Consider the following 16,547-nt stretch of genomic DNA (forward strand, 5'->3'; position numbering starts at 1 on the left):
CACTTACTGTGACCGCGTTAATATCGGACTCGTGACCGGGGAACGTCTGTTTACACAAGCCGTCTCGGACATCCCACAGCTGCAAGTAGGCCCAGCGAGGCGTTAGTGCGGGCCCGCACGGCGCCCGGGTCCGGCCGGGTCAGGACTGGTCAGGTCGGAGGAGCTGACGGACGGCGGGAGGACGCGCGGCGGCTGGCGCGACCGCCGGCGCGGACCACTTACACCAATGGCATTGATGTCAGACTCGTGGCCGGAGAATGTCTGGCGGCAGATCCCTTCGCGGATATCCCACAGCTAGAATAGGCCGGTCAATCCCATCATCAGACGATCGTCACCACATCAGCGGCCACCAGCGCGGCCACACCGGCAATAACGCTCGCGTCCACCTCGCCAAAACAAACAACCACGCCGACCACTTCATGCAGCGACACCGCGCCGCACACTGCATCACCAGCCATATGAGGACACGGCTCCTCCGCCCGCGGCGGTCCCACGGCTGTCAGCCAGCCGGCCGGCCGGTCGGGCGGCGCGGCGGCCGTACCTTGGCCGAGGCGTCGCAGGCGCCTGACACGAACGTGCGCATGTCGGGCGCCAGCGAGAGCGACATCACGTCGCCCGTGTGGCCGGTGAACGCCGTGCACTGCTGGCCCGTCTCGATGTCCCAGAGGGCGCTGAAACGGCGGCACGGCCCGGGCTGTGACGCCGGCACCGACGGCCCTTCCACGCGCCGCGCGGCCGTGGCGAGTGCACGGACTGGCGGCCCGAAACGAGCCGAACCCCGGACCCTCGCCCACGACGGGACGCCGACGGTAGCGCGTTGACGACGATGGCATTCGCCTGCGGCGCTTCCAAGACTTAGGAATGGCCCTACCATAACAGCATGGCGTGCCACGTCACAGGACAATATCACCGGCCAACAAACTGCCGGGCTCCAGTCTGCGGTGTGCTCCTGACCACCCCTGGCACATTCTCTGGCTAACTGTCCCATCGCAGCCCGCGCCTAGCCCCCGCAGCTGACGTCGTGCCCCCGCGCCGCCGGCGGGGGTCGGCCGGCGCCTCGGCCCGTACCAGGTCATGTCGCCGGAGCTGGTCACGATCTGGTTGTCGTCGACGAAGCGGCAGCAGCTGAGGTAGCCCGTGTGGCCGGGCAGCTCTCGGCTGACGCGTACGCTGCCCTCGCGCGTCTTCAGGCTGTGGCAGGCCGGCCGACGCCGTCAGGGCGCGGCCACAGCCGAGGGGAGAGTGGTGCATGGCACCACCCCGGTGCCGTGCACGGCCACAGCCGAGGGGAGAGTGGTGCATGGCACCACCCCGGTGCCGTGCACGGCCACAGCCGAGGGGAGAGTGGTGCATGGCACCACCCCGGTGCCGTGCACGGCCACAGCCGAGGGGAGAGTGGTGCATGGCACCACCCCGGTGCCGTGCACGGCCACAGCCGAGGGGAGAGTGGTGCATGGCACCACCCCGGTGCCGTGCACGGCCGCTCACAGCACGGCCGGCACCATATAGGCCAGTACAGAGTACAGTGCAGTACAGTACAGTACAGTGCAGTACAGTACAGTACAGTACAGTACAGTACAGTACAGTACAGTACAGTACAGTACAGTACAGTGCAGTACAGTGCAGTGCAGTACAGTACAGTACAGTACAGTACAGTACAGTACAGTACAGTACAGTACAGTACAGTACAGCACAGCACAGCACAGCACAGCACAGCACAGTACAGTACAGTACCGTACCGTACCGGTACAGTACAGTACAGTACAGTACAGTACAGTACAATACAGTACCGTACCGTACCGTACAGTACAATTACAAACACATCCACATCAGAACACACCACACCACACAGTGTAGTTACGTAGTAGTTATGGGCGCCGCCCGACAGCTCAACATCCTCATCAGTGTAGCAAACCATAGCAGCAGTCTGGCAAGACCACGGCCAACTGAGACGAAACAACACGACAGTCACAGCGCAGAAACATAATGGCCACAGCACAGCACGACACTGCCGCTGGAAAAGGGCGAACGCGGCGGCCGCTGATCTGCATCAAATCTAACGGCACGGGACACCGCGTCGGACACGTGCTCGGGCACACCGTCACGCGCAACGCCCTATCTTTCCGGCAAACGGGCATCGTACACCAGTCACGCAAGCACGCACCAAGGAGTCGACCTTCAGCTTCAGTTTGGGCTTGAGGCCACTGGCGAATGTCGCGTAGCCTTCTCGCCGCGGACAACACGGACAACGAATCACAGAATCGTGTCGCCGGGCGCAGACATCCGCTGCCCTCGCGCCATTGCCGCCGCCGGGGTGACCGCGACCGCGGCGCGACAGCACACACTGTATATCGAGCAGATGTTGTCCAGACCGCGCAGGCCACGAAGTTGCCGAGGGGCGTACGCGCAGGTCATGACCAGGAGGGAGCGCCAGCGGGATGGCGTGCACCTTGTTGGTCGAGTAGCTGTCCCAAACGATCAGCTTACCGTCCTGGGACGCCGACACCAGATTCCTGTCGACAGACCGTGCGCACGGGTCAGCAAGACGCGCGCTGTAGGTGGCATGCGCGCACACGGACAGCTCCAGGTGGATCGCTATTACCACAGACAGACAACGCATCTTGAGACTCGAGTCTCAACGACTTGGGAGACCCCTCGAATGCTGAAGAACAAACAACGAACATATACACGAACAGCAACATAAAAACTCACAGCAGCTCTGGCAGCAATACAATCGGGCGACACAGGTGGCAACCCGGAAGTGCTACTTCAGACCCCTGAGCCCGATGGCGTCAAAGAACATTTGCGAGCGTGAGACCGCACCAGAGGCCAGACAGGCGATCCTACCACCGGCAGGCAATGCACGAAACATTGCCGACATTTCAGTATTCGCCTTCTTCCGGGCTCTTCAGCGGCACAAGAGCGTCACGTTCCAACAACAGGGAACAGCAGCACGACAGCGACAGCCGCCCCATGACGCGACTCCTCATCCGCACGCAGAACCGTGTGCAAAACGGCGCCCGCCAGCCATCGCCATCCGGCTGAGCGTATTCCGCAAGTGCGGCCATCGTCCCGATACATCCAATCAGGGACCCGAGAGATGGCCAGTCGCACAGCATGCATGCCTGCCGCCTGCGGCCGGTCACGGCCATGTGTGCAGTGCGGCCCCACGACCAGCGCCAGAGTTCAAACGGTGTCCTGTCTGCATTACACGCATCAAAACGCCCTAAAACACACACAAAATACATGTGAACTTCGATTTCAAGCCTCACGCACGGACTCTCACAGACCAGATCCTCGCATCAAATAACCTCCACAATCAACGCCGCGTTCCTTTCTCCAGCGCTTCCAATCGATATACGCATGCCGTGCATTACCCCAATCCATTTAATCAGCCAAGAAAAAACACTGCCCGGCAACCGCCGGCCGCGGGCCGGACCAGCCCCGGAGCCGGGCGGCGTCGGCGGCCGGTGCGGCGGGCGCGGCCGCCGCCCTCCGGCGCAGACGCCGCACGCTAAATATAGCCCGCTGGACCGGCCGATCGATCGCAGCCAGCCGGCGCATCTACTACGGCCGCCCGCCGTCCTGAACCCAGTCATCTACTACGGGGTCCGCCCCGCCGTCCTGACCCGGGTCATCCCACTACGTGGCCGTCCGCCGTTCCCTGACCCGGGTCATCTACTACGAGGCCCGACCGCGTCCTGACCCCGGTCATCCACTACGGCCGCTCCGCCCGTCCTGACCCGGTCATCTACTACGGCCGCCCGCCGTCCTGACCCAGTCATCCACCACGGCCGCCCCGCCGTCCTGACCCAGTCATCCACTACGGCCCGCCCGCCGTCCTGAACCGTCATCTGCTCCGGCCGCCCGCCGTCCTGACCCGTCATCTTGCTACGGCCGCCCGCCGTCCTGAACCGGTCACAAGGGAAGGTGGCCTGAGGAGCCGTCCGAGACACTAGTCACTTTTCTGGATGACCTCTGGAGGCGCGTCAGTTTTGAAATCCGCCCAATCAGCTGGAATTCGCCACTCTGGTCGCTGATCAACCATTGCAGACGATGCGGAGGGTGAGTCTTGCTTCACTCAGCTCCTGTGGTGTGTGCGACAAAATAGCAAACTAATCACACAAATCGAAGGAAATCACAACTAAAAAACAACAAACAAATTGAAGGAAAGGCCATGCGATGACGATACTCGCTGGTGCCTTTCCAGGGAGATCACAAGCAGTGTTAACATCCCGCTTCATTTGTTAATAATCGAAAGGTTCGCGTCACAAACACCGGCTAGTGAACGACGTATTCCACGGAAGACCTGAAACATGGGGAAATCAGACAAGCAAACTCGACAGCGTCTGGCACCTGCAGCGCTCCCAGTGGCTGCATCAGCACGGCGCTTCAGCGGAACAGCAAGTTTGCTCGATAAGCTCCGCCTCAACATCCGCCTTTCCCGAAGACGCCACAGGTCCGCCACGTTTATACGTGACCGACACGACCCGGACCTGAGCGAGGCCGGCGGCCCGGCGCGCGGACCAGACGCTCCCAACGTCCACTTCCGCGTGGCAGTCGAAGAGCCATGCGACCCCGCGCCGGGGGGGCTGGCCGCCCCGCCGGCGGACGGCCCCACCTCACACAGCCAGCCGCCACCGCCGCCGGCGCCGGCTCACTCGAGCGAGCGCCGCCGCCAGCTCGGCCGAGCGAGCGCCGCCCCCGCCCGGCACGACCCGCCGACGCCCCGCCGGCAGCAGGCCCGCCCCGCCCGCCGGCCGGCCGGAAGGGTACCGGCCGGCTATTTCGGGCGCGCCCGCCGCCGTCCATTACCTGGGCCAATGGGCGGCCGTCGGGCGCGCATCGATTGCCGTTACGTCCGACGGCGGCGGCCGGCGCCGACAGCCAACGACGGCAGATGGCCTGATGACCGGCCCGTCTGCCGGTGAATATTTCAGCGGGTGGCCGGCCGCCGCCCCGGCCGCTCCCCGGCCGCCAATCAATACCCGGTGGCGGGCCGGCCAGGCCAGGTATCAGCCGTTCCGCGCCTGCGGGTCGATCGCGGCCGCCAGATAAGCCACCGCTCCATCATCGGTCCCGCCCGTTCTCGGCCGGCGGGGCAGGCCAGGGGCGGGCGGCGGCGGCGGCGGCGGAGCTCTGCAGCACGCGGCGCCTGTCGCCGTCGCCGGCTCTCGGTCCGCCCCGCCCGGGCGTGACCCACGCTGTCGCCGGACTGAAACACCCCATCGGAGGACTCTAGAAACAATGCGTGCCCCCACACCGCAGAGGAGCTACCAAGACCGTCATGAAACGTGAGATCAGTCCCAGCGCTACGGAACCCCTACAGAGAATGATGAGCAACGCGTCAAAAATTCTCCAAACAACGCAAGTCCGCTCCTGTTGTGACGGAACCTCTTCGGGATACGACGTGGCTCAAAACCTTCTAGGGATCTCCGAAAGGACGCCATTCCTCCATGTTCTCTGGCACCCATTCTGAATCGACAACAACGTTGCTCCTGACCCCGTGAAACCGCCCCAGGCAATGTGGTCCGCAGCCACGAAAGTGGAACGCAAATGGAACACGGCGTTTGTCCAGGCTCCCATAGGAGTTGACGCACCTGTTCCACTCTCACAAAGGGGAGAGGACGCCCGCTCCCACTCCTCTGACGCGCCCCTGGGACACGTCGAGCGGTTCGCACCCGTCTCGGCGACACAGGACGGCGCGCTGGCAAGGCAACGGACGTCGCCGACCGCCCGACCGGTCCCACGCGGCCTCAATGCAGCGCCGACGTCGATTCGAAAGACGAAGCGGCTCACTGATACCACCTCATGACGGCTGAACACCAACCGTCATACAGGGGTATAGGTCCATCGCCACGCCCACCGACAACAATTCTCTTGAAGCGCGCGTGGTCTCGGCATTCCCGCGTGCTCCATGTAGGCCACGCGCGCCGTGAGCTCAAGCAGTCTGCCTGGGTCCGTGGCTGTGACCGCGCAGATGGGGCCGCCCGCAGCCCACCAAAACCGTCAGATCCCAGCGCGGCGGGACCGCGGGACCACAATCGGGCCACTGAGGACTACAGGGCGGCTGCCGGTCCCAAGCGGAACCATTGCAGGGGAGGGCGGGGGGCGGGAGGCAAGACCGGCGTTTGAGTGCGTGTCGGCCGCCCAGCGGTAGCACGACTGAGGGACACGGCCGCGGGCTCCGCGCTGGCAGCGCCGGACAGCCGCGGGCCGCCCCCACACATATCGGTCCACTTCAGCGTGCTGTGAAGCCGAGCGTGCGCAGTCCAACCCCAGCCGAGGCTCGCAGCAGGTCAGTTCTGCGCTGGCTACTAAGCGGGCGCCCGGCGTGCGCGCCGCACCAGGCCGGCGGCGAGCGGCGAGCGGCGAGCGGCGGGGGCGCGTGCCCGGCCGCGGCGCGGTCGCACCGGATCAGCGGAGAGTGGCGCGCGCCCGGTCCGGCCGGCCCGGCTGGCAGCGGGTCGTGCTGACGGCCGCAGCCCAGCCCGGCCAAGTGACCCCCCTCCCCTCCCCCCTCCGGCCTGCCAGCGCAGGCGGAAACCACCGGCGGCAGCGCATCCACCGCGGCGTCAGCGATCGCCGATGCCGCCCGGCCGCCCGCCGGGAGCCGGTGCCGGCCGCGCTGGGGAGCCGCTGCTGTCGGCAGCGACTCCACACAGCACACGCACGCACACCAGTCGCCAGCGTTACGCAGGCGAGTCTGCCCGCCGGCCGGCGGCGGCAGTACGTACCGCGAGTCGCAGCCCCAGTGCATGGCGTATATCTTGGCCAGGTGGCCACGCAGTGTCCGCCGGTTGCGCATCTGTATCCGGCCGATTGGCTCCATGCTGGCCGTGGCCTGCACCAGGGTCGTGTCGCAAGCCGCTTTCCGGGCATCCTGTGGGCAGGGGGGGGGGGGGGGCGGTCAGTGCGGCAGGCGGAGGTGGAAACGATCGGCACCCAGCCGGTCGAGGTGCACCGCACAGGAAAGGGCCGCGAACACTAAGCCGGGAGAAATGTCATGGCCATCATTGGGGCTTTACGATGCACTCAGCTGCTGATATTATTGGGCACCGCCTGCCTCTCATGCGGCCACGAAGGGCAGGCACCGCGGGGAATCGAACCCCGTACCTCTAGTTCCCCCTCACTAGCAGCTTTCCCACTACACCACCGGTACCCCCGGGACACACGGATTCTCGACTTCTTAACACGGGTGCAGGACACAGAGGCCGAGCGCTGGCGCTGGCACTGGCTGGAGTAATACGCTAGCAGGCCCGCTCCCTTATGGCGTACAGCAATATGAGCTCTACAAGATTGCTACCGGTACTGGAAATCAGACATGCCATAGGTCGGAGGTCGCAGGCGGCAACGCTCACAGGTCTCCTTCTAGAGCCACGGCCTACGCGTGTCTGTTCTCGTGCACAGGTGGGGCGTGTGCCTGCGTGTGTTCCACACAGCTTACAATGCGACACCCGCGAATCTGTTCGATGGCTCTTTCTTATTGGCGCCACTGACGAGGCAAATGGGAACGCTCCCCCCCCCCCACGCCCCAAGCCAAAAAGCACAGCACCAGCGCGCTACAATGACGCCGATAAAACAGTAACGAGTCTCAGAGCTTCTCGCTCACACACAAAAAGGCCAGCATACAACATGACACTGAATCCCCACAAAGCCTCAACTTGGTACTGGTAAATGTAGGACCCCTTGAAAAACACCCAGACATGAACTGATGCATACATATATGTGCCCAAGGACATCCTATCAGAAGAGGCAGTCAAATACATGTGTTTGTATCTTCAGCGAGATGAATTACTTGACGATTTGACATCCATCATTCCGGGGTGCTGGATGTCAAATGCATACCGCACTGCAGTTTTTAGTGCAGTTCTTTAACCATCAAGCAGTTCGGGTCACTGATCGACATCCTGAGTTAAATATGTGAACGGTTGTTCCAGTGAAACAGTTCAATATGTGAACGGTTGTCCCAGTAAAGCAGTTCAATATGTGAACGGTTGTCCCAATGAAACAGTTCAATATGTGAACGGTTGTCCCAGCGAAACAGTTCAATATGTGAACGGTCGTCCCAGTGAAACAGTTCAAGATGTGAACAGTTGTCCCAGTGAAACAATTCAATATGTGAACGGTCGTCCCCGTGGAACAGTTAAATATGTTAACGGTCGTCCCAGTGAAACAGTTAAATATGTAAACGGTCGTCCCAGTGAAACAGTTCAATACGTGAACAAGTTCCAGTGAATAAGTTCAATATGTGAACATCTCTCTTCATTCACATGACATCGTTCCTTCGGCTTGCTGTTCATCTTTTGCGCAGCATTGTTCTAACAAAGTTTGAGCCTCAGCACAAGTATCATGAGAGGCACACACATGTTCTTTAGTGGCGCTCGCATTGTGACGATACTCCACAGGCCAAACCGTTCGCGTGACCCTGGCAGAAGGAAAAATTATAGGATGACAATGGCTCTCATGCTCTGTATTTGTACAAGCTGATAAAACCATTAAAAACGCCTACAATTATCATTATCCCCTCCCCCGCTCCAGAACCAGGGAGCCGCATCATTGTTCGGTCTTGCCAATCCTTGTAATCGACACATCCCCACACTTCCATTCCCAACCGGTCTGATAGATGGGCTACAATACGATGAAACTCCATGCATCTGACAGGTTCGGCATTCTATGTTTGATGTGCATTGAGCAGCCGAGAAAACTTGAGCGCTATGACGCAATGAGCACAGACTGCACATCAGCATGCCAGATTATGTTCAGAGACGCCTCTGTGAACAGATACCACCGAATGGATACAGCCACACCACACTCAACTCAGCCGAACCGTAAAAACACGACAATCTCGCCACAACGGTAAACAGGCCTGTCGCATTTCACCTTGTTCTACCTTCCAACGCTGGGAACAAAGCCGACACAACGCATGCCCCACCCTGTCCGCTAAGACACGGCGTGTCAACAGCTGTCGCAGTGTGTCCGCTGCCCCCCCCCCCCCCATGCGGACGGGACACCTGCCACCTGCCAGCGCAGCGGCCGGCCCTGCTGAGCAAACCTCCGCCGCCGACGACGCTGACGGCGCCGCAGTCGCCCGGTCCCCGTCCCCGTCCCCGTCCGAGGCGGCAGCGTAGCCAACCAGACCCGACCCAGCGCCTCACGCGAGCCCACGCCGGCACCGGCCGACGGGTTGAGCTCACCCGCCTCCTCCGGTGGGGTACACAACGGCCGATCCCGGGAGGCGCCGCCGTGATTACGCCAGACACGAATCATGCACGGTCGCGAGAAATCCAAGCTTTGCGACGATGTTCAAACCTCCTGGAACATTCCTGGAACGTCCGCCGACGCGTCGTCGGCGAAGTAGGAAACGGGACTCGGCGAGGTAACTCCAGTGTGTTCCGTGACCACTGAATGGCACGGTCCGTGCCGTTTGTTAGGCACGGATCTCCACTCGTCAGTAAAGAACGGCAAGTTAGACGCCAAGAAATGGCTTAACACAGGGCGGCCGGAGACGAGCGACCAATGCCACTTGTCACCAAGCAACCCCATGGCACAGCGGGTCGCCACTCTACCCACAAATGTGCCAGTGATTACAAGCGTGGGGCGTATCATTCAGGTGTTTTGGTTCAATTGGCGCCGCAGGGAGCCTGGACCAGCCCGTGCTTCAATCAGGGCGAAACAACGGGAAGGACCTCAGAGGTTTCACGGGTCGATCAGCACCCCGACCACCGTCGTCAACAGCAGCTGGCAAGGTCTCGGTCTCGGATATCTCCCCACTGAGGCGACCCAGCGCAGCAATGGGACGAGGTCGACTCCGCGTTCCACCGGGCTCGGCCACCGTCTCACCGGCAGACGCAACCGTAACCGGTGCAATCTAAACGGTGACGTCGATGCTGGAGCGCAAATTACGACAGACGGATCTTATAGCACAGGCAATAATGGATTACCCAACGATGAGCCAACGCGAATCCAAGCGATAAGTACAAGGGCAGCCGACGCCCACCGGCTGAGACCTCAGCGCCACTGGCGGCCGGATGGCGCAACTTTGCCGAGCAGCAGTTGCTCTCGCGTGAGAACGCTCGACTAAAGGCGCCTGGGGAAGGGACGGACCGCCGCCAAGCCGCAGTGCCTGGGAGCGGGAAGTCACGTGGAAGGAGAGTTCAAGGGGACACCGTTATTTTTCCGCTGTCTATTCGCGCAGGGCCAGCTCTGTGCTGTTCCGTGGGGCACGTTATTATAAATAGAGCGCGGGAAGTTAGTACCCGCTCCGGGCGGCGACAGGTGCTGGGAGCGTCGTACGGCGCTGAGTTTTAAAAGGCAGTGTTCTCTGTGGCTGAATGGTTGAGGTTTGGGCCCATGGCCGGAGCAGGCAGCCACGGAGCATCAGCTGCCACGTTGACATGCCCCGATGCTGAGAGGCTGATCTCTGATGTTTAAGTAGTGAGCGATTTGGGGATTGCCCTACTCTTGTGTCTATGACGTTTCGACTAAGGAAATGGCTGTTTACATGCGCAATTACCCATCAAATACGCGCGTTACCCAGCAAATATGCGGACAGATTAGCGGCAGCCACCAAGGCGGCGTTGTTTCCTGAAATTGTGTTTCGGTGGCGATAAAAGAACGCATGTTCAGTGATGCAAAAAACATACACATTCAGCCATGACAGCACAGGCCGAAGCTGATCTCGTTTTATAACACGTGGCGCGGCGCGCGGCCCCGCACAACCCCGTTTGCAATGCTAGCCACTGCCTTAGTCCGATCAGCGCCCTGAGGACATCGGGTCAGCTAGCAATAAATGCTTCCACGTGAAAGTCGAGCACTGCCCCACCTGAGCTACTTCGCTTCCTCACCACTAACGATCAACAAAACAGACGTCTTTGGTTCGATATGAACAATTGATGATTAAAAAGCTACGACTTGAGAGACGTCCAAAAGCTGGGAATCAGAACGGGGCCTTCCCGCCCGAAATAACCTCCCCAAAACGTCCACCCCCACCAAACAGCCGGTGCGCCTATGTCCATGACATGCACCGGGAGCAGCATCTCTGTCCCCTGCCAAGGAGCGCCATCAGTGACCGAGACTGGGAGTGACCCTGGCGCCGCGAGCCCAGGTCACCGCTGCCCCATGTCGGGCGGCGGGCGGGACCCAGTGGGTCAGCCGGGAGTGCGCAGACAACGGACGGACGGACGGGGGGGGGGGGGGGGGGGGGCGGCGGTACCGCACGTCTCGGGCCGCCCGACAGCGCCCAGCCACACCGGCAGCCCACCGTCACGGCCCTCTTGTGCCCCTGGACCGCTGCATCCAGCACAGACCGGTGTGACACGTGCGACGGTCGCACGCGCGAGGCGGCCATGACGCTGAATGCTGTCAGACATGGGAGTGGCTCACATCGCTGGCCTCGGACGCGGGATGGCAGCCCCAGCTCGCGGCGCCAGTTAGTCCGAACAGACTCCATTCAGCCCCGTTCATATGTCCGATGGCCATGCACTGCTATGACAACTATGATGTGACATGCCTTGCACTCTCTTCACGGTGCAAGGGCGACGACATACGTTTTCAACCAGTTGCAGGCCGTGCGTAACTAGCAGCCCCCTGTCCCTGCCCGCGCTCCTGTTCCTGGCACAGACGCGCACCCAGCGCCGACCGCCGCAGAGCCGTCCTCCCCTCCCCAGGGTGGAGCTTTGCGGCACGCTGGCGGCCGAGCCTGATAACGGCCACATGCGCGGCTCCACCTGGCTGGGCGGCGGGGCAAGGGGCCCTCACCGGTCTGTGGCGCGCCACGTGGCACCGGCTTCCTGCAGTCTTACCCCAGGGGAGGGGTAAGACTAGACCCCAATGACCCCAATGACCCCAATGACCCCAATGACCCCAATGTCAGCATTTACGTCGCACACGCTGTCAGGATGAGCAGATAATGCAACGTGTACTCACTCGAATTGCGTTTTTTAATGTCTCCGCCTCTTGCCGCAATGTGTCCAGCTCATTCATACTTGCTAAAAGTTAAGTATAAAAAATCTGAAACGGAAGACAGCACGTCAGCAAAACACAACACCCACACACCGCCAGCTGCAACCCACGCCAACGGTCGGCGCCCGAACACCACGCACGTGCCGCTGGCCGTCCGACAGCCGGCCACGCGTCGCCGAAGCCGGCGGCCGCCGCTCACGCGGGCCGAGGTGCGACGCCGAGGACACCGGACGCCGCCGGCCGCGGCAGCGTCCCACAGCGCACACCTGGGCCGCACGGCTCGCTGCTACCGGCCGCGCTTGCCGCCCGCTAATGACTCGAACGATCGGAGCCGGCGGCCAAGCCGGAAATAGACTGGCCAGCAGCCATTTCGGGAGGTTTGCGGATAGAACTGGCCATCGACGCGTCGGTCAGTGCGTCGTTAGTGAGAGCGTTGGCCAGGTGCCAAGCTCCGTAGCTATCGCCACCTCACGGCAGACAGCAATGAATGAGGCGACACGTGATCCTGGATGAGCACGTGCGTCGGACGCTTCCTATGCTCTGCATGTCGTCCGATGACAGCGCAGAACAGTCACAACACTGAACACACGGAAGTCCATGGCAGTCGGGCTGATTTCGTACTGCAGCAGTGATACCACAGCGGTACATCCGGACGAGACGGCCCCCATTGGTGCACCTCCTCTGCCAGCACCCAACTCACGCCACAGCTGACCGCTGGCTGCAACAGCGGCAGGCTCGCTCCCCTCGGCACGCCAGTCCCGTAATAGACCTACATTGGTGTGCTTTACAACCACTTGGCAGCGTGCTGCGGTGCAGAGGTCGGTCGTGACGGCGCCCTCGCCGTGCGCAGCAAGGCAGACGAAACCGTACAGCTCGATTATGTACGCCTCTCAAGAAACCTCAGTACGCTACGAACGGGCCGACCAAACGCACGCTCGCCGCGTTCGTATGCTACACGTCGCCCACGTGTGGTCCCGAGGATTACAGTTCACCGGGAACCTGACGAAGATAGCCGACAATCCCAGCGCCCCTCCCCACTCGAGAAAAGTCGCATGTGTAAAAATCAGACCTACATTTAAACACGATGACTATCTAGTCTCGGGCTATGCCTGCACACTTTACGCTGTGTGTTAAAATTCAAAAGATGGCACTTCAAACATGCCAAAAATGTCGACCAACATCTGAGCGGCGGCGGCGCTGATCTCCGAGGCGTGGCAGCCCATGATAAGCCCGAACAGAGTCACCTCCGAGCTCTCCCACAGCATAACCGCCACGGCTGGTACGCGCAACGCGTGCTAGCCGTGGCAGGAGGGGAGGCCGTCCGCGCCGCGGTGGGGGCGCGGGACGCTGCAGGGAGCGCCGCACCCCGACCGGGGGGGCCGGCACGAGGGCGCCGACGGAGCGGCACGCAGAGACGGACGGGATGGTCGGGAGTCGGCTGCTGACGCCGGCGGCTGCAGTGCCCGTGTCAGTTTTCTGCTCCGGGGAGCAGCGCTCTTGTTTCGCGCTCTCGGCCATGCTCAGAGAACGCGTCCTGACATGCGGTGTCCGGCGCGTCCACAGCGAGGGACATTCGGAACGGTGCCACGCCACCAATATCCTCCCAGAGACGCGCCTCGCTGGCTCGCGTATCATCGCGGAAGTTCTGAAAACTTCTCTGCTGTGACGAGTCCCCCGACCCCGACCACGCTCCGCGCGCATCCGCGTTGCCAAACCGTCTCCGGCCTGCGGACGGACGCGGCGGCGTGACGCCCGTCCTCCGGGGTGATATCAGCTGCCGCCGCCCACCCGCGCCGGGTTCTCGCGGTGCCCCGCTGGCCGGCCACCGGAAACAGCGGCTAGATAGACGCGGCCACAGCAGTCGGCGATCGCCCCGATGCTGACCGACGCGGCCACAGCAGCCGGCGATCGCCCGATGCCGTCCGACGCGGCCACAGCAGCCGGCGATCGCCCGATGCCGTCCGACGCGGCCACAGCAGCCGGCGATCGTCCGATGCTGACCGACGCGGCCACAGCAGCCGGCGATCGCCCAATGCTGGCCAACGCGGCCACAGCAGCCGGCGATCGTCCGATGCCGTCCGACGCGGCCACAGCAGCCGGAGATCGTCCGATGCTGACCGACCGCGCCGACAGCCGCCGCCGCAGGCCGGCCCGCGCTCTGTTCAGGCGCGCGGCCGCCACCAGCCCCGCAGCCGCGTCGCGCATCCGCCACGTGCGTGACGGACGTCAGCGGAGACGTGACGGTCGGTGGAGATGGCCCCGCGGGCGTGGCTCTCGTCAGCTTAGCCCAGCCCGGCGCGGGCCGCGCGTGGCCGAGCCGAGCGGCGGCCCAGACCGGCGCCTCTGACAGACTGCGCCGCGGGGACGCTGCGGCAGTCAGGCCGTGCGCCTGTGACAAGGTCAAGTTCGCTGTCAGCCGAGCGGCACGTGAGAATCGCGGCCGCTCGAACCTCGCCGACGCGCCATGCGGGGACGGGGGCGGCCCGTGCAACTGCGCCTCTCACGCCTCTTGCCAACATCACACGTGACACGGGCGGCCCGTATGTGGGTCGGGAATGCAGACGCTCATCCACGTGTTTTGCTCTTGTCGAGGCTGCCAAGAGCCAGCAGCTGTCAGGTTTAATGTCAGTCCGCAAAGGTCGCCGCGCGCTCGTGCTCCTTCGAGACCACCTGGCGTATGAAAGAGACGCTCTCTGAATCTGCGAGGCGTAAAGCGGCGTCTCCGAGTCGTACACAGGGCTGTGGCGTGACCACCCCAGTACATCTGCGCTGAGCGGAGCACCGAGGACATCGAGTGCCGTCAAAACAGGCGCGTGCAGGCGCCCGCGCCGAAGATGCGGCGAACCACTTCAGCCTTATTGATAGTGATGCATCCGTATCGACACAACTGCTTGCCAAAAGAAGCACTCGTGATCTTGAATGCGCCCCCGTGGCCGCGAGCCGAGCCCGTGACAGGCAAACGACAAAAGTCACTAGTATGATTAGGCAGAAGCAACCCCCCAAACCTCGTCCGTAAAACGAGAATCAAACGACTTTTTTTAACTCAACGGCTCCACAGTGAATCACGAGACAAACACACGGCCGTCACGCATGGGGGTAATGCGCACACAGTGTGATCACCTCACAGTGGCGGTGAGCCTGGGACGTTCCAGGGCATCTCAGCAACGGGCCACGGGACGCTAGCACACGGGAATCCCCAGCGGCGTGCAGCCCTTCATGGACGGCCGATTTGCCGTCACAGCGAAGACCCGCTGAGAGCGAAGTCCAACACGGAACGACAGCGAAAGCCTAGCCCTTCGCGGCTGGCATCGCAGCGTTCCCGGCACAGCCACACGCGGCGGCGCACTGCCGCGTGACAAGCTGCAGTGCCGCTCCGAGGAAAGCAGCCACCGCAGCCAGCCGGCCCCGTCCCGCATCCGGCCAGCGCGCGCCCAACTTGGCCGCCAGCCGCCGGCGGCCTCCGCCCGGCCCCGCGGCCGGCGTTGAGATCAGCCGTCGGCCGGCCCGATGAGGCCGGAGCCGACCGCAGCGCATCAGGCGCATCGGCCCAATCGGACCCGCCGCGCCCCGGATGGCCCCAATCAGACGGGCGGCGTTCAGGGCGGATCTGGCGGCCGCCCGGCGCCGTCCTGATCCTGGTCCGACAGCGGCCGACGGCGGCTGCCGTCAGCGTCGCTGTCGCTCCCCACGCCCAGCCGTCGCGCGCCGCTGTGTAAATCCGCGTGCACGCGCCGGGTCCGACGGCAGTCCGTCGGCAGCGTTTGCACGCCCCGGCACGGAGCGGTGTCAGGGTAACACACACGGGCCGGCTCCACCCGTCCGAGGGGGGGGGGGGGCGACCGGAAGACACCGCCGGCTCGCGTGCCCCTCTCCGGTCGCGCTGTCTCACGGCATGGGTCTGGTCCCGGCCGCCCGTCGCCGCCACGTGGAGCCCAGCCCCGCCGGGGCGGACCCACCGGTCAGCGGGCCGCCGGATCAGCCCCGAGGCCGGCAGCCCGCCAGACCCGGACCGGCGAATGGCTATCCGGCTGGCAGCCCGGGGCAGCCCAGAAGCGGACTTTGCGCCAGGGGACTTTCACCAGCGTTGTAAGAAGCCATGATCTTAGGCGGAATTAAATCAATCCGGCGGGATGAGGGGCATTGTTGCGGCGCGGATGACAGCGGCCCGGACCGTGAGTCGGGTGAACATCCGACCACGTTACACAAACAGGTCGATCTAGGACGCGCCGCCAGGCTAAACGAGACGCACGCCATGCTCCCTAACGACGGAGGCCGGGCTTTTATCTATCCAAGGCAGACAAGCGTCGCATTGCAAGCTAAAAGCCGGCCCGGTCATCAGTAAGTTCACCAGGTTTCCCAGCTGCGCCCAGTAGTGACACAACCGGCAGACCAAAACGACCGTCGGCTGGCGCACGAGCAGCGCAGAAATACGCCCTTCCAGAGCTGTCCGAGGCGAGAGGCCCCGCATCCAGGCATGGATCCGTTCTGGTGCGCGCCGCTGATCCCCTTGCCTCCTTGCAGCACGCGGCGGCGCGAAGCGTGCGGCTGCGCCGGCCGGCGCCGACCAGCGAGCTCACCTTGTC

The 16,547-nt window shown here is 63.0% G+C and overlaps 1 pseudogene; it reads right to left on the minus strand.

Moving 5' to 3' along the window:
- LOC119110046 (guanine nucleotide-binding protein G(I)/G(S)/G(T) subunit beta-1-like) overlaps positions 1-12,010 on the minus strand; it is a 26,526-nt pseudogene extending 14,516 nt beyond the window's left edge.
- Between the last annotated feature and the right edge of the window lie 4,537 nt (positions 12,011-16,547).

Source organism: Pollicipes pollicipes, unplaced genomic scaffold, assembly GCF_011947565.3.
Source record: "Pollicipes pollicipes isolate AB1234 unplaced genomic scaffold, Ppol_2.1 Scaffold_7231;HRSCAF=8579_pilon_pilon_pilon, whole genome shotgun sequence".
NCBI lineage: Eukaryota > Metazoa > Arthropoda > Thecostraca > Pollicipedomorpha > Pollicipedidae > Pollicipes > Pollicipes pollicipes.